Source organism: Cygnus olor, chromosome 27, assembly GCF_009769625.2.
Source record: "Cygnus olor isolate bCygOlo1 chromosome 27, bCygOlo1.pri.v2, whole genome shotgun sequence".
NCBI lineage: Eukaryota > Metazoa > Chordata > Aves > Anseriformes > Anatidae > Cygnus > Cygnus olor.
This window is the reverse complement of record NC_049195.1, coordinates 4,313,480-4,332,396: the sequence shown is the minus strand read 5'-3', so window position 1 is coordinate 4,332,396 and position 18,917 is coordinate 4,313,480. Positions and strand designations below refer to the sequence as shown.

Below are 18,917 nucleotides of genomic sequence, written 5' to 3'. Positions count from 1 at the left end.
TACCATTCCTTGGATCAAAAGTAGCATAAAATACTAATTTACTTATTCAACAGCACCATGTAAACATCCTACCTGATGGCTTACACATAAACAGACAGAAAGACAACTGGTAGTAGAAAGAAAAGTGTCTTTTTTTTTTTCATATTAGCTAAAGCGCATAGGATAAATGACATAACTCAGCATCCATGCTTAAATTATATACTTTGTTTGGGTTGTGTGCCTAGATCTGTGAATTCAGAAGAATTCCGTGGCTATGCCAGAGGTTTCTGGGGGTACACGATCCTCTTACCTTCCAAGGCTTGATCCAGGGAAGGCATTGCAGTTCGCTCTTACATTTAATTAAGCCTCATCTTTCTAGAACTGTGCCAATACACTCGATAAACACTCCTCACAGTTTTGCCTTAATGCCTTTGAAGCTATTTGCTAAAACAGTGACTTAACTCACGTTTTTCTATTTTATTTTTCTCAGGGAATGTTTTTAATAGCACCTGTTTGCTTACTGATTAAACATTGCCTTTCATTGCAGAGTCTATAGTACAGATGTAGGAATAGGAAAAATACATCATGACAAAACCTACTTGCTAAACTAATTTACAGTAAAACAATAATTCAGGCAATGAGATTTATCCCTTTTTATTATTTTATTAAATCTGTCATTGTACTTCCTTTGCTATTTTTATTATTTTATATTTATTGTCCTCATGGTTCTATTTACTTCAACAGTATTCTCTCCGTTACATCATTTATGCTGTATTTTCAAAATTTGATTATATTATATATTTTAACATGTCATTTTACTTAACTGTTTTTCAACATTGACCTACTTATGGCAATTTTACTATGTTTCTTGCTTCCCTCCTCCTATTTCTTCTCTTTATTACTTTACCATGTTTATGCGTGTGTTTCTCTGCATTACAGCTTTATGTAGATTTTTTGGTCTGTTTTTTTTTTTTTTTCATATGGCAAAGCAAATTTTCCTCCTTTATTGTGATCAAGGTATTATTACTCACCCTTTACCTAACTCTAGCCTCAGCCAGCAACTAAATTACTGCAGTTAAACGTTAGTGCTTCTGATTGTCTTTCTACCATTTGCCTTTCTTTTCAGTTCAATTTTAACTTTTACAGGCAGGACACCAGGAGCTGAACCAGGGACCCTAAGAAGCCATTTAGTTTTATCTACCTGGTAATATTTAAAAAAAAAAAAAAAAAAAAAAAAAAAAAGGGAAAGTTAAGAACATACTAGCATTTCAGTTCTTATAATGTACATGGGGGTAATATACTTCTAAAAAATCATCAGCAATTCTTAAATCTTTGCAGCTTCGCCTCCCACCTGTCATCCTGTTGACACTGGACTGGGACGTGTTGGTTTTCACGTAGATCACTGTGGAGGAGTGGAAGTCTTCAAACCTCTTAACTGCTCAATTCATAAAATTTGTAGGGAGCAAAAACAATGAGAAAAAAGGGGTAACTCTCTCATTTTATAAGTGATGACAGCTGGTGGGAATTGGTCTCCTGAGCTTCACTTTTAAATTAGCAGGAATCAAAAGCACTTCCTTTCCCTAATAGATTACAGTCCTCCTTGATCAGGTTCCTGTATTTACATTCAATAACATATTCTCCTTTCAGAGGCTCTGTGGAGATTTTTTTATGGAAACATCAATAGTTTCTACCTCTCTCTGGACTCATTTAGTCTGTTTACAAAACACTATCAAATGTCGGTATCTCATCTGTGATTCATTTCCTGACATTTAATTATTGTTCTGTAAATCACTTACCCAAAGAAAAGAAAAAGTGTAACAAGATTTTTAAAATATTGGTGATGTTATAATTATTTTCCACTTAATTTTATGAAACCCCTTGGTGCTGTTAAAGGAAACCTGAATGGAAAACACTACAAATATGTCTCTTAAATGTTAGCTACAGCCAGAGGAATGGAAGATTTATAACCAGGCTTAGAAGTGTATTTATATGGAATGTAGTAATCATAACATTACATTTTATAATGTTTTTCATCCAAGTAGATCGTAACACACTCTTTGCTCATAAGGAACAAAGGTACTTAAGGTACTTTTTATCCCATTGCAGAATGAATAGCAATTGTGTGGCAAGACACTTTCAGATACATGGAAGGGAGTAAAATGACACCCAGAGTTGGACATAGGGGCAATCAAAGGCTTTCCAACAAGAAACAGCTGTTACTATTGGTTCTCCTAAGTCACTTGAAAATGGTGTTGGAATTTTCAATGATGGAAAAATAAGTCAGGTTGAAGCTCAGTATTTCATAGTGGCTCAGAAATTCATACTGGGTTTAAATATTAATAAAGCTTAATAATTAGTACTTACAGACCCATTTTAAAATGTATTGTTATTTTTCTCAGTTTCATACATTCACTTCTAAGTGCTTTTGCTTTCTTGTAAACATGTAGATGTAGATAGTAGACAAACTATGCAAGGATGAAAGGGACATGGCAATTCAGCAGAAATTACTTTGGTCCTGATTACTTGGAAGGATAAGAAAATTGCTTGATAGGGGACATTCGAAGTGGTAAAGCTGCCTGTCTCCAGCCCCAGGACCTTACTGAAACAACTACAAAACCACCAGAAGAACTGTCAGTGTAAGGGACATGGCTACATGAAGATAACATACATGATTTGCCTTTTGGAAATCAAAGCCCAGGATAAAGTATTAGATATTTTCTTCCCCTCTGTCCTTTCTCTGTTTATCAAGGGCTGTAGACTGAGTATAAAGAGCTGGCCTTTAGGGCATCTTTATGCAAAGAAAATCCAACACTAGGAAAAATAGTTTGCAGGATTTTTTTATTATTATTATTTGACTATCATTAAGTGAAGTGAGAGTGAAAGATGTAAATAACTTGACTAATTTATAATCACTGCGAAAATTCAGCACTGGAAGGAAAATTCCTTTGTAAGTGTATTTTAGTATTATGTCAAATTATGTTTTGAGTCCATACTAGGCTTCTCAATTATTTCTAGAAGGGCAGAGAGACAAGATAGCTTCTAAACATGCAAACCACACCATCACATCAATATAACCACAAACATCTGTAGGGAATACATCTGTCCTCACCTAGCATAAGTTGAATACTCAAGCTACAAGTAAACTTCCATCAGTCCTCCAAGTTTTTTCTTCAAAATATTTCACTTATAATGCTATTTGCTCTTCTGTGATACCTTTCATCTAAAATCTTAAAGTGCTTTGCAGACATTAATTAATTAAGCCTCAAACTGCACCTGGGAATCAGGAAAGCCTTTATAATCATTTCATGGCACAGCTAAATGGTTTGTACAAAGTCGCACAAAATCATTCCGACCATGGCTCCATGGTCGTTAGCGCTGAATGAATTCTCTGTCAGATTAACCCAATGCTGCTATTATTTGGATCAGTTGTGGCTCATTTTCAAAATACCAGAGTACATGATATGGAGCTTATGCCAGCTATATACTTTTTAGGACAGCTTTATGCCATTTGCAGGATCACTGACTATATTTGATCCAGCATGAAGTTATTTGGGGAACAGAAGGAAAACCACATTCGCTCCCACAGCAGGAGGTTTCTTCAGTTCACAACCAGTGTGCAGTGCACATAAAGGGCATCGTTTCTTTTTCCTGTGCTGAGCTTTGCAAGGCTAGGAGACAGAAAGCTGCAATGAAATGACTGCCTGGATCCGTAGTCCCTGAAGTCCATGAAAACACAGTCGTTAAGTTGATTTTAAAAGATACAGTGCACAGACATCCCAGATTCACATGTGGGCACCTCACAGGACTTGTTATGAGAAAAGGTTACTGGAGCTTACATCCTTATTCTTTTATCACACGGCATAAGGATGTGTGAGGAACACAGGAAAAGTACAGAACAGAGGTAGGCATCTTCCTTCCAATTTTCAACCTGAAATCGAATTGTTTTCAAGTACTTTATGCTATTTCTAGAAAAGCATAACTTGGAAACAGGAATGACAGTTCATTCTGACATGGCATAAAGCAAAGCATTTGGCTTCATCACCTTCACAAGTGATAGTTAAACAGAGGCGCCTAACTTATATACCCTGATCGAACTTTAAGCACCTGTGACAGTGCTCAGACTGAAGGTGATGGGGGAAACTGTGATAACTCAAATTATCAAGCTTGTCGCAGCTTGGGTATCCAGTTATTTGAATGAATATACAGACAAGCTGCAAAACCAAGCCAGGATAGATTGGCTGCTAAAAATACACAAAATCTTTACAGGAGCAGTCGGCTTCTCCCTTCTTTCTTAGGTCTTGTATATACATATCTGTTAGTGTGGGTACTACCATTTGCTAAAAACCTAACCTGCAAAAAAACATACAACCAAATTAAGATAGAATATGAGCCTAGCAAGCTTTACACTACTAGATTTCCCAATATTGTAGCAGAGATCAGATTTTCCCCCTATAATTCACTAAGTCTTTTTTTCCAAGCTCTGCAATGTGACTCTAAATGTACTAACAATTTCCAAGTCATCTGCTGGAACTAGCGCAACATGTTGTACATGCAAATCTGGCTTTCAAAGGTTTACTTTTGCTTTAATCACCAGCACTAAAAGGACCTAGTGTTTCCCTTTCATCTGGCAGCAAATTAATTATAAAAGCTATATGGTAATATTAATATTGTCTTACTGTAGATCAATGGTTTTACTACCTTTGATTCTAGTATTATGCATTTGATGGCAAAAACAAGATATATAAATCTAAAAATTTCAAGGTGATAATTCAGGTAAAGATTTAAATAGAAATGTTTTATCTTTTAATCTGTTGACTCATTTTAAAGTTCAAAAATGCAGTCTCCTTCAGCTCACCATTATGAAAATAATTTAAACTAAATGTATGTTTGTGGTTTTTTTCTCACTTTCAGCTGAGGACAAAACTTCTGTGGTTTAGATATCTGCGCAGCAGGGGCTAGATTTGGATCCTCTAGGTCAGTTTGTAAAGGCCACGTATTCACTTAGGTCTTGATATTCAAGGGCTATCCAGCAATGCATAATTTCTCTACGTCTGTTATTAACGGTGAGGAAGACCAACAAAGCATGCTGTCAGCACGCTGCCTTGCCTTTGGCTGCATTTCTAGCATTTTCTGCAGTGACAAAATGAGCGTGATCTTACTTCTAAAACGACTACCTCAAGTGAATTGCTTCTCCCAGGCAACAGTGATGGAGCCATTCCACTACATGCACAGACACATACAGATATATACCCACACCTAGTGCGAGTCCCCCTATCCGGAGCCTTCTTTTTCACACCTTGACTTTAATTCTGCTGTATCCTGCTGTTCACACATTATCTCTGAATACACACTCATTTCTGAGCACATCTGTTGCTCTCGGTGCTTAATTCTAGTTGTTTTTGTTGTGTTGTTTTTTTTTCATTTTTGTTTTTTTTTTCCCCGTTGGGGGAGGGTCAGACTAGAAGAGGAATGATGAAATCTTTTATTGTTGCTTTCTTGTAATGCAACTTTAATGAGAGGGTTTTTGTACAGCAGTGCAATAACAAAGCCAGGCTGCGGACTGTGCAGCTCCTGATCTCGCTGTGGGAGCTTTTGCCTTTGATGTGACTGTTGGAAATACCTTGAGTTGGTAGCGACAGTTTTAATGCTAAAGCTCTGTAGTGCTCTGTTTGGATACGCCTGATGAAAGTTAGTCATCTTGCAGCGATGAAGGGAAACCACTGTATTTAGGGCACCCTAATTACTCATCTGGATGCAGGATATGGCCTTGTGCACTGAGCCCCCTCCCCTTCTTCTTTAATTATGGTTTTGTTCTTAACAAGATGGAGATCAAATTGAATGCTCCAGATCAACGCAGAGAAAATGACTGCTTTGGTATACCTTGAGCCGTGGTTTCAGTACAACATGATTGTGGGAGCGCTTCATCTTCCACACCAAGGGAAATCAGCTGGGGAGTGAATTGTTTCACGTGGCTTAAGGAAGCCTATGTCTATTTTGTGGCTTTCAGATCGCTTTCCTAACCACCACCTCTCTAACAGCAGCCAGAAAGGATGACAGTAGTATGAACAATGATAAAAATTACCTCCTGTCCTTTCAGTGTTCGTGCTACCCAGCTCTCTGCATCCCTCCTGTCTGTGCTGGGATTTCCACACGGTGCAGCCACCTCTCCACCCCATGCAGATTTCCACCCGATGACTGTGGCCTCACACGAATAGCTGTTAGGCACTGTATAAAAACACGAGGTGAAAAAATTATCCTTGAGCTGAAGAGCTGGTAGAATAAATAGAGGATAAAAGACCCTGGCTAGATGCTGCACATAATTGAGGGGAACAAAAGATCAGAATCAGAGAGCTGTGTTTATAAGCAATAGTCTTAACGTACAGGTAATCTAAATTGCAATGAAAGTGTTTTGAAGGTATTATAAGAGAGAGAATTTTTATGTGGGATGTGATCTGAAAGTATAGTGGCTTCACAGACTTTTAAGGAGAGCTCTCGTCATACACAAATGTTATGGGGGAAAAAAAGAAAGTATTCCTAAGAAAATGTGGCCATGTTATGGCACAAACTCAGATAATAAAGGATATGTATTATAAGTATGTGCCAATGGCCCAACAACTCCTATCCATTCATTTGATTGCAGTCTAATTTCCAGTTTTCTCTAATATTATTGATGTGACTCTTCCTTTATCAGGTCTCTTGACATCCTCCTCCTCTTTTCAGCTCATTTGAAAAATCTTTGTCTTCTTTGATTTTTTCTGTTGAAGAATTTGCACTCTCTCTGATAATTCACCTTGTCTGATATTCTCGGTGGCTTGACTGGTTTTACTTTCCCAGCAGTAATCTGGTACAAAGCCCTTCCTAAAAGCTAATCAAGAATATTGGTAGGAAATCATTGTTCTTTAAATCTTTCTGTATGATGTTCCACTTCCCTCCCTTCATTCCTGACTCAGATCAGTTCAAGGAAAGTACAACTACTTGAGAAACTAAAGGAGGATTATCTCCTTCTCGAATGCCACAGAAGTGTGCCTGGACACCATGGTGATGAATGTAATAGAAATGAGAAATTATTGTTCTTATTATATTCCCTCAGCTATTAAGCATGCTATTCTTTTCCAACATCTGCACCCCAGAATAAACAAAGTTTGGGATATCACAAGCCTTGTATGCTTTTGCTATTACACACAGTACAAGTCTTGGCAATCTGTTTTCTGGATCATAATTTTACCCAGTATTTAAAACTTATTGAAAAGGTACCAGAAAAGCTTTAGAAATCAACTCAAAAGAATTCTTGAGAGTCTGAGTTATGTATACATGGCATGTGTCTGGACTGTCATATATCAAAAAATAGACGCTAAAGATGAGCTGAAGTCTTTCAGTTTTTTTTAACCTGACTGAAGAGCTTTTTTCTTTTGCAAGAGATGACTGCATTAACGCTTAGAAGAAGACAGGAAGATGATTATTTATTTATTTATTTATTTATTTATTTTACTCTGGTTTAGATGAAAGTGGAGTCACCAGCTATTGTTGGAGAGCTGTAAATCACCCACAGACTCAACCTTCAGTTCAAAGGCTCGGATAATTTACTTAAATAATTATCTTCCCTGGGACGTGTGGATTCGGATTCTGTTATAAAGCAGCACTTTAACATACTTTGTAAAGGCTCCAGTTCTGTTATAATAGTCTATCCTGTAAATTTCCATTTTATAGGCTGTCATATAAATGCTGTTCAACGTGGAGATTTTGACTGCCATTCCCCAGGGGTCTTCTATGGCGATCTTCCTTTTCCATATGTTATCCCCATTATCAGTCTATTCTGTACCACTGGTGGCTTTAGGATGGATAGAAATGTCTCCTAATGGCCACACCCTGGACTTTAAGAAGAAAGGGAAAAAGGCAAGCAGGGAATATGTCACGACATCTCCATAAAGACAGCACTGAGGAAGGCATATCGGGGTTCATTCCCATCCTGCTGATCTTCCGAGCTCATTCCTGGCCGAACTGCCGGCCACTGGCATGCAGAAACTGCACCCCAGCACACCACGTGCCCCTGTCAACTCTCATTGCTCCTTTGCTTTTCCACTTAACTTAAAAAGCTTTTCTCTAAAATAAACGTGGACCTTCACTATTGTTTCCAGCCCACAGAAACTTGTACCTGGGTTTACTTGTACCTCTTCAGTTTACAATAATCTTTGCAGATGACATTTGGGACATGTATGCTGAATATCGTTCTGTGCGAAATCTCGTTATTTGTATATAATTTTTAAAAACTGCTGCAAAATGTGATTGTGTCCAAGCCTTCTGGGCCATGTGGCAAAGATTAATTTTATTTTTTTTCCACCCCACAGGTCTAAGGAACTGCCTGTGCTCCACTGGCAAAATTCCGCGGCATGAAATGAGCCAGATGTTGGCGACACATTAGAAGTGCACGACCTGTCATGTCAGGGCTGCTTGGCATCTGCACGAGGATGCTGATGTAAAATCTCTGAAATACGAGGAAAGACTCCTGTTAACTCAGTAGCCTTTCGCTCAGGTCCTTTGAAAATATTTGCCTAATGTAAGCTGAGGGGCAGCACAGAAACTCGTCTCCACTGACTTGGTGCAACGCCCATTTGTGCCCTCTGGGCAGGCACGGCCTCAGGACTGGAGGCAGCTGATCTGGGAGTTTACTAAAACTTTAGAATCTCATCAATTTCTATCCCACCCACTTCTTATAGGCTGAGACAGATGTTATTATCAGGTGAGATTTCAACTGGGAGTTTGGAGAAAGTTGTGCATTGTTTTTGTTCGGTTGGTTTGGTTTTAAACATAAGCTTCTTGGTTGGAATTGTTATTTCTATGGATCCTGCAGGTTGCTATATTAATCCTAATGAAAATATTCAGAGGAAATCACCTCTTTCTTTCTCTTCTGGGAAGTAGTGTATTTGTTTTTCCATGCCTTTATTTGTGTGTGCACTGGAGGCATGAATGAGATGCAGATTTGCTATTTGACAGTATTAGTCCAACCACACCACGTCATTTCCAAATGAAATACACCTGAGCTGAAGCAAGGGACACAAAATCCTGCAGCTGGCTCCTTCATTCTAACAAGCTTCTTTGTTCCTCGGGCTGGAAATCTCACTGACTTACTGGTGCTGTCTCGCATCTTTTTCAGAGACTGGCAGGCGAGTCTGGGTACGGTATGCGTTTCCCTTTCGACCAGAGGATTTCCGTATAAGCCCGCAGAGGGATTTGATGTAACATACTTTATTTCTGGGTGAGATCATTTGTATAGGAAAATGTTGTGAAAGATGCAGTAAACAGCTCAGAGTGTGCTAGGCTTAGGTAACCTGAGCAATACCTGTGCATCCAGTAAGCCAAGGGAAATCAAAGGAGATCAAGGACACACAGCAGGGACAAACTGAGAACTACGTTGCTCAACAACTGGCACTTGGAAGCCGTAGATTTTAATTGATAAATTTGAAGAGCTTTCCTTTCCCCCAGTTTCCTGTATTCTTTTCTTTCCCAACATTAACTGAAACCGGGTATGTTCTGTGGCTAACAGACAAAACTTTTTAAATACCTACACAACTTAGGACCGTAAAATCCCCGCAGATTCAGAGTTACTTCCAGTTGTCATCTGAACTATTCTGTTATACCCTTAACAGAATACACAAAGAGCTGATGCAGCTGGCTCCATGCTTCCTTCCTTCCTTCTTTCTTTCATCATTTCAGCTTGTGGATACTTTAATAGTTTCTTTCCATCAACTTTAACTGCTGTTTTAATGGCTAAAGTACTATTTTGCTTTTTTACCTCAGGCTTTTCCTATTTCTCTCAATGATTTCCATTAATAGTCTTCTAAGTGAGTTTTGCTAGAAATGTTCCATTTTCATTCTGAAGGGAAACAGCGTTTCATGTCCCTGTGGTGGCAGAGAGAATCCTGAAAACCTGACCCAAGCATAACATTCCAGGCTCCAAGGGGGAAAACCATACAAAAAATGAAAATGTTTTACCATCTTTTTTAAGAAAACCTTTAAAATACTTTGATACAGACATGGTACTTTGGGGACACAAGTCAAGACCTTTAATTGTTGTGGTTAGCAAACCGATAGAAGCTGAATGCTACAGCAAAGATTTCTGCCTGACTTATAGAAAAAAAAAAAAAAGAAAAAAAAAGAAAAAAAAGGAAAAAAAACAAAATAACAAAAAAAAAGCAAAAAAGAAAAAAAAATAAAAAAAAAAAAGAAAAAAAAAGAAAAAAAAAAAAGACGTCCTCACAACGTGCTATAAATCCTCAGCCAGATCTCTCATCCAAACAGTCTCCTCCTGGCTAAGCCTACCAGGGAAAAAGCAAAACCAAAACCGAACAATCAAACCACCAAACCTAAACCTACCAGGGTTTCCAATATTCCCTCTTGCAGACACTGGTGAATGAAAGAGGAACCAGCCACAGCTCCAGAGGAGGGAAGTAATGAGATTTATTTTGTTTTATTTGTGCACAGGCTCCCCGAGTTGGTTCCTCATCATGTTTTCTTTCTGGATTGGCCTGCCCTGAAAATCTCAATGATAGGGAATATAATGTTACTGAACTGTCTCAAGGAGATACAGGGACACAATTATCTTTTCTTCTTTCCCTGGGATGTGGTTCTATAACAACAATAATATTCATTCCTTTGTAGCATAATTAAAATAAACTGCAGTGCTGTGGCATTTAGTCAATCGCAGCAGTCATTTATTGCCTCATACGCAACAAATTCCCGGAGATTACAACTTAAAGCACATATCATTTTTTGCTTTCATTCTCTCACTTCGAAGGAAAATATAAAGGTGTAACAGCAACTAAACTGCATACTCCAGACATGCATTAAAAAGACTAGCTTCAGTGGAATGAAAGTAACCTAATTAATTCAGTGGCGTTACACGTGCTTAAAATTTATAGAAAGAAAGAAAGATAATGCTTGTAATCTTAGAGTACCGGGGCAAATCAAATTTGCTGGTAACACGTGCGCTTTGTGTGCCAAACTCGGGGGTGGAACTTTCCATTTGCGTAGCTGTGCTTCAGGGAAATGACTGACACATAGCAGATGAGTGAAAAAACCATACAACAACATTCATCTTCTTGATAAATGTATCATTAGAAAGCAGTCAGATAGCCCAAATCAGAAGTTTAAATGGGATACCCCAACAGCAAGAGGGTGATTTTGAGATTTCTTGACCTTCACCTGTTGAGCAGGGTTCTGTTTTAGGACTGGGTGAGAATCTCCTTGGTTCATCTGGGCCACGTGTCAGCCTCAAAGGTTTTACAGAAGTGGAACCACGATGACATCCAGCACAGCGACACCCTTTGTGGCAGTGCTGCTTGCCCAGCTGTGCTGGCAGCGCTCACGGTCGGGTCTGGCCAGGCACGGGGACGAGAGCCGTGGCTCTGCAGAGCCCACTGCAGACATCGCTTCCCCGGAGAGGTCCCCCCGTCCCCTTCCTGATGCTCAGTGACAGGGTTTGCAGCAGTTGGTTCTTGACAGAACACGGGACACCTCTGCACGTAGGGTATGAATAACTGGTCACTGCCAGTGGGGGGAAAAAAAAAGAAAAAGGGCAATAAATTTGTAAATTTATAGTGTAATTTTGCCCTAGTTACAGCAGTGTACACCAATGACAAGCAAGGCTGCTTTCCGCAAAGAAATTTATCACCACTGGTTGTTCTTCTATTGCTTTCAATAAGAAATGCCAAAATAAGTATGATTTAAAAATGCTATCAGCTGACTGGAATACTCAACAGATTCGGTGCATTACAATAAAATTGGTCTCTAAGTGCTGTTCCAAAATAAATAAATAAATAAAAAGGGAGGAATATGGACCTAAATCTGCCACTTAATGCTCCACAGTTATGCCTCAATATTTACCGTAAACCAGTAGATTGTCTCCGGCTCCTGATTTGCATATTCATAAGGTTGTCATACAGCTTGAAAGTATTTTCTTTCTACTTTGTTGTAGCACTTTAAATATTAGGGTTTTTTTAGTGCACAGTTTATGCAAATCCCACTCGGAGCAATACGGCTTTCACTGATGCAGCCTTTACAATTCCGCTGCAGTCTGGCCTGTTGATTTAGGGGAAGTGCCTTGGGTGAAATCTCTGTTAGAAAATTCAGCAGCCAGAGCACAGAGCCAGGTATGGAAGGCGCATGTAAACACGGCAGAAGAGGCAGGACTCGGGCTGCACAGAAGTTCTGGGCTCCTTCACCCAGCTTCTGTCTCCCAAAGTAACCGGAATATGCTGATGCTTCTTTGAGCCTTCTCCCAGCCCACCTACAGTTTGTGGTGTTAGCACTTGGCATGATTATATTTCCAGCTACGCTGCTCTTCCAACCAAACACAATACATGTATTCCTTTTTTATTAATTGTTTACCCTGGGAAGGTTTGAGTTATTGATGGGGATGTAACAATAGGAAGTAGGATGCTCTAACGCCGTGGGCTTCTGCTTCCTGAGCTGAAGGAGTGCTCCATGTCTCAGCAGTAAATTCTATTCTATTTATTTCACGACTAATGCATCCATGCGTACCGTAATATCCCATGTTATACCTTAATCACCTCTTTTCTTACAAACCCCGTTTATGAAGTTACTCTCCCAATTTACACAAAGAGAAATTCATGCTGGTCTGTGCTTCCTGATGAGCACTGTCCCGTCCCCACAAGGGGACACAAGATACCTGTGGGGACAGCAGTGCCAGAGACACTGTCCAATTTCACATCTACCCACAGAACAGAGCAGAATACAGCGCTTAACTTTTAGTTCCTGTAAACAGTTTGGGCAAACGTGACCTTACACAACCGCCGTGTTACTCTCTAATGAGACGGATGCTGCAATCCAGCTGTCTGCTTCCTTCGTCTGTGGGCGCAGAGAGAACCAGACATCTGGAGCACGCACACATCACAGCTCCATTTTCCAGATCGTACTCAGGAGCACACAGCACACGATAGCTTTCCTCCAGTGCAGCGAGGAACCAGATGGCTTCAAAAAGACCCACTTTGCCTCCAAGGTGGCATATGGAACATTAATTAATAATAGATTAATAGACCTTTCCCCACTTAAAAAATTAATCTGGTTGTTAGCTCATCTGCTGGTGCCAGGGAAGTGCTACAAAACGAGGGTTGCATTGGACCAGCCATGCCATCCCTCTGGGGACATCCTTCACGGCCCTCCTGGAGACCACATCCGAAGGCGCTGGCAGACAGAAGAACCACAACGGCGGTTTTCCTGCCTTTAAAAGCAGTACCCACTTGGAAACTTCAGAGAAGTGCAGTGCAAAGAGGATATCATAAAAGGGGAAAAGCTGTTAGCCTTCAACTTAACCACAAGCAACAAGGGCAACAAGGAAAGCAAGTTGTCAGGGAAAAACCATGTGCAGAATGGGTCCGCGCTGTCCTACCATGACCTGAGCGGTCCCCAGCGAGCAGTGGCCAACAAGTCAGCACCGAGCCACCGCTCCAACTTCTTGCACCGAAACTTCAGGTACTGAGGGAGAGCAAACGCACTGAAGTTGAATAGTTTGAAGTGGATTTTTCAAATCTTATTAAATGGCATTTTTTCCTCCGCCAGGGTTTCTAATCCTCTGGTTTTGTCGACTGATGCGTGGTTGGGTGTGCGTTCCCATCACCCTCCCTCTCTTTCCTGAGATCTCACCTCCTCACTGCGAACCTGCATAAGCAGCTTTAATTCAGTGTCAGCCTCATCTACCGAATTAAAGCGGGGCCAGAAAAATCCTATTACTGTTGTGAGGGAAGGTGAATAAATGTGTATCTTGACTGATCGTGTATTAATCCTGGTATCCACTTAGGGCTGGGAAGGAAATGTCTGCTCTGTTGCCTAGCAATACCATTGAATATGAGTCTTAGCATGTTAAAAAAGGGTCAATTGCTAAGTAAGCCCCCCAGAACCTTGTTTTCATGCTTTTTTCCCCTGGATTCATATTTACTAATTATGATACAAATAAAAGATGAGATTACGAAATAAGACAATGGTGAGCGCACATCTTTTATAGGCTGAGCGTCGCAGTCATCAGATGCAGAGCTCACGCCAAGGAAGATTTCACAGAAAAGAAAAATAAGAAAAGAAAGAGGAAAGGTTGCCGATGTGTAGTAAAGAATACCATTTCGTTTCATAAAGTGACAGATACCGGTGTTCACTGGGTCACATCCATTTTCTGCAGCAGACCCCTGCCTACCTGCAACCCACCGAGGAGCTGGCCCGCGTAACCTGGACACCTGGATCCAGTCCCTGGCTTTCCGCTAAATTATCATGGTGACTTTGTGCAAATTGCTTAAAGCCAAGTGAGGCTTTTCCACGAAAACATTCTCCTTTCTGAAAAACTGCAGCTAAAGAGATAGCAATTAGAAGGTCTTTAGATATGTATTTATAATCATTTAAGATTGTTTGTTCAGAGAACTTCCCCAGGAGAGGATTTGACTTGGGCCTAGAGAGTGCATCTGGCAAGAGAACACCAAGTGAAAGGTGCCTCGTGGGCAGTTGCTAGGAAGAAGCAATAATTCCATTTTCTATCGAGAATCAAGTGCATTCTGCTAAATGTCAAGTGTTTTCTTTAACAGCTGGAGAGATGAAGCCATGGAAATTCTTGTTTATAACCCTGCAGACTCTTATCCTGTATTGGGATGTAATTTGGTTCAGCCATGTGGCTCAGCATATTAATCGCATTTGTAGATTGGTTTAGACCATTTTGCTATACCCTTTTTCTGCAGCAAATACAGGAGAGAAAACCCTTGAGATCTATTCTTTGAGGTTTTTCCACTTGATGCGTGTCACTCTTCCCTGAGAGCTTCTAAGGAGTTCATCCAAATATGATAAATATCAGGATGCACAAGCCATTCACAATCTCATTGCCCGATGTCCTTTGGAAAAACAAACGCCCCTCAGAGCAGAGATTTCTATGGGAAGCAATGCCATGAAAACCTTTAGGATCCAGGCTATCACCAAACTAATTGCTATCAAAGGTGTTCATCGGGTTTGATTGTGGGTTGCAATAGAAAATGGACTGCCAGGCTGATGTGCCATTACCTGTCAGCTACAATCCCTTTCACATCATGGTCATTTCTCCCTTCATCAGTACCTGGATGCAGTCTGAAAATCTGAGAAAAATTAATGGAAAAGCAAATAATAAAATGCTATTGCGTGTTGCATTCCTGCACTTTTGGGTTCAGGTTTCTAGCTCATTAGAGGCGAGCTGGATTTCTAAGAAAATGAGATCTGTTTCATCTGGATGCACCTGCCATCGAGGAACGTCATCGTTCTTCTAACCCAGCCTAGCGTGCCACTGGCCCCACCTCTGGCTCTTCCCTTTCAGAGCACTGCTGATCCAGCTGGCTGGGTCTGCTTTTCTGGAACATTTATAGCATCTAGAAAATCTGGTGTGCGGAAGTGTGAGTGACTGTCAACATTTCCAAGTCATGGAAAAACAATGACCGCAGAGATCTCTAAGGCCATCTGAAAACATCCGTACATTTGGAAAATCTCAAATGTTTATTTTGCTCACTAAAAAAAGAAGTGTTTAGAGTTTTTGGATGATGGTGTAAGCGCATTTGGAGTGACAGTAGGAAGGTTTTTCCCTCTCAGATAAAGGCACGACTACTCTTGACTAATACAGCTGAAAGATTCAAACAGGAACTAAGGTGCCACTTCTTTATGGGTAATTTAACATTGAAGGAGTAGGTGCGTTCATCATCCCTAGGTATCTCACAGCTGAGATCAGATGCCTTCTTAAATCACAAAATGAATCCAGAAATAACTGCGTGAAATTCTCTACCAAACAGAACAGCTAATATGACGTTCATCACAAGCTCTCGTAAAACCCAAGAATTTAAGATGCACAAATTCAAAATCCATGAATTCTTTCAGCCTCACACTTCCAACAGGCGCTGCACTGCAGCCTGCCTTGCTGTTGTACCAGCAGAGTTCCAAGAAACAAACTCAACCACTTATTCTCTTAAGATTACAAATTAGTCAAAGAGAGGTTATGGATTTTTATAAAGGTTCACCAGTTTTTACAGAAGCAAATACCATCGCAGTCCTGCCAATATTTCTGACAGTTAAAGTAATTGCAATACTTTGTGGATCTCGATTTCTAATCTGCTTTTTATTGCAGTAAAGATCACATCTGATTATATCTTTGTATACGCTACACTCTGATATTCTAAACATTTTTTTCTTGATAAACTTTTTCCCCCCAAATTACTATTGAATCAGAGTTGTATCTTATCCAAAATGGAAACCTCTATTATGCCAGGTGCTGTACCTACACCAGGTAGGATAATCTCCTCCTCATATAATTTATAGTCAAAAAAGAAAGGAGATTCACTTAATAAGTAAGAATATAGGAATGCTGATGCTATGAAATACACAAAGGCCAAACTGGGACCTGCAGGGACCTGGAGGAACCTGGAAAATGAAATCCTGACCCCTAGACTTCAATGCTTTAAGCACAAACCCAGCCTTCTTTTTTGTGCCTTGTGCTTGAAATAATATAATTCTCTGATTCCTCTAAATAGATCTCTTGACACCTCTGATACCAATAATAACTTTGGATAAAGTATAGTGCTAATTCCAAATGTACACGCACTGCCATGTACTAGTGCTCCCAGACAGTGCAGAATACCACGTCCTATGTTTCATTACAAATAAATGTTCATTTGTCTTATTTACTTTTGATTTTATGTACATATGCACAAAAAGCAGCTTAACATCAGACGTTTAAGAATGGATTGTGCAACTATTCTGGATCCTAGCCAACAAATTGCTGATTGATCTGTGCTGGGAATGTTTTATTACTTAAATAAAAATGAGGAACAAAATTGTTAAAACCTGACACTGAGATTACTTCCCTTTCTTTTATGCCCTGAGACAATCAGGCAAAAGGCCTGCCTGGAGGGAAAGGGAAGAGGGGAGAATATAGCTCTATTTTATACCAAAACTTCATCACTGCCATCTTTTTCCTTTTTTTTTTCTTCATTCTTTCATGATCAGAAATTCATGAGAAAAACAATGACCAAGGTTTCAATATTTCTGTAAAATGTGAAAGCATCGTATAATCCTTCATCTCTATAGCACATTGAATAAACAGACCTTAATCTCTGTGCAAATTCAGTAATGTTCTCATGCCCTCTTTTGGGGGGAGGGAGTTATTTTCTATGTAGCCTTCAAACTGCAAGTGACAAGTCTCAGTGCTGAAATATTGCAATTTGCTAATGTGAAGTCTCATTGGAGAGATGAGCTAAACCTCAGTTTCTCCTCCACCCACACTTTCTTCCCCGTAGATACACCCAGTGTGCAACTTCCAAGTGATTGTAGTGAAGGACTGTCATCTGGCTTCCCAGCGGAAGAATTTCTTCTGCATCTTACAGTCATCATTAGTTAGCGCTGCTTGCATTGCAACAATACCAAAGACAGACATAAGGTAGGTAGCACGATTTGTATTACAATAGCATGTATGAACTTTGGCTAAGATTGAGCAAATACTCCCCTTCTGAAACAGCACTGGTAGTAGGTGTTATGCACATCAGGAGTTCAACAACAAAAAGCTTTACAAAACAAACAGTGGGAGAAAAAAGTATTATCGCCATTTTATAGATGTGGAATTCATGCACATAACTCTTCCCTTTTGCAGCCCTTCAGGGCTCATGTAAGTGTTCCCTGCAGCTAGATTTCTCCAATGGCTAGGTACACTTCAAGTAAAATCCATCCATGTTCACATTGCTTTCACAAAGCATTGCAGTCCTGAGAGAGACGTGAGTGATGTAAAATAGCAACTTACTGGCTGGCTGCACAAGGGTAACATTCACCCTTGAAGGACATACTCTCCATGTACAGATTCAATCAAATCTACTGGTGGAATTTTCTGAATGACTTCTTGGACATTAGCATTCCCAGCAGTGCTTCTAAAATTTAAAAAAGATGATAAATGAAATTCTCCAGCTCTTGGAAACACAGCTAATATATGTGGTGCTTCAGGAATGTCTCACTAATGCATTATGATTTCCCTAAATATGATATGAAAGGTGCATATGTAGTAGAATTCATCGTGCAATTTGCATATATCATGCCGTATTAACAGCTTTTTGCAAATATGTTTCAGCCACCCAAATGCAACTCTCCTTTTTAATTAAAAAGTGTGACTAAACTTCATCCAGAAGATGGGGACTATTTCACTGCCAATAGTACTAACCAGCTCCATTAAGGACTACACCTTAAGCACCAGGTAGCTGGAGTCTAGGAATGGGAGCTCCCTTGGGTGGGGTAATACAAAGTCTCTCCCCAGGCAGAGCAGCCTTGATGGCCAAACTAAATAAGGAGGATAATGGTATTGACCCACCATCTGTCTTGACCTCATCAAAGCCTATGGAAAGGCTCCCATAATCTTAAATAAGCATTTTGTTAATGCAAAGCTCTGCAAAGTTGCATTTGTTCGCCCTCCCCTGCCCACCCCAAAGTGATCTGAGATCCTTGCATGAATGTTTGTAAAGGGAAAATGCCTTGTGCATGTGTATTCAAGAACCTCTTTATCAGCCCAGCTCACCTCTTTCTCCTTACTTATCCGTGGATCAATATTTAACTTTTCTTCCTTTCATTTTAAAATAGGTCCAGAAGAAAAAAAGAGCCAGTGAGGTTGTCCTCGCAGGAAATGCAATTAGCTAAAAATAGAATCTTGAATGTTGAAGTGGTGCAGGCAATAGCCCTCCTCCAAATGTAATCAAACTGCAGCATTAGTAGGATTTTATGCAATCTTTTCCCTTCTAATGTGTTATTGTCCTTATTGTACAAACTTTAGAGAAAAAAAAATCTAAAATATAATGAGGGAATTTTCTTTTTGCTTCTTCTACTTTGATTGCTATTGCTTGTAGTTACCTGGGCAGGAAACATCTGCTTTTGCCCCATTAAAGAGCAAAGATTACCAG

General features: G+C 39.8%; 1 protein-coding gene across 1 annotated transcript in view; it reads right to left on the bottom strand.

The window, feature by feature from the left end:
* The window catches only part of UNC5D (unc-5 netrin receptor D), a 214,688-nt gene extending 204,186 nt beyond the window's left edge, over nucleotides 1–10,502 (bottom strand). The window contains exons 1-2 of the mRNA XM_040538038.1: nucleotides 10,351–10,502; nucleotides 6,062–6,204 (exon numbers count right to left, since the gene is read on the bottom strand). The gene's annotated coding sequence lies outside the window, so the exon portion shown is untranslated. The remainder of the gene's footprint in view (nucleotides 1–6,061; nucleotides 6,205–10,350) is intronic.
* Nucleotides 10,503–18,917: the final 8,415 nt, after the last annotated feature.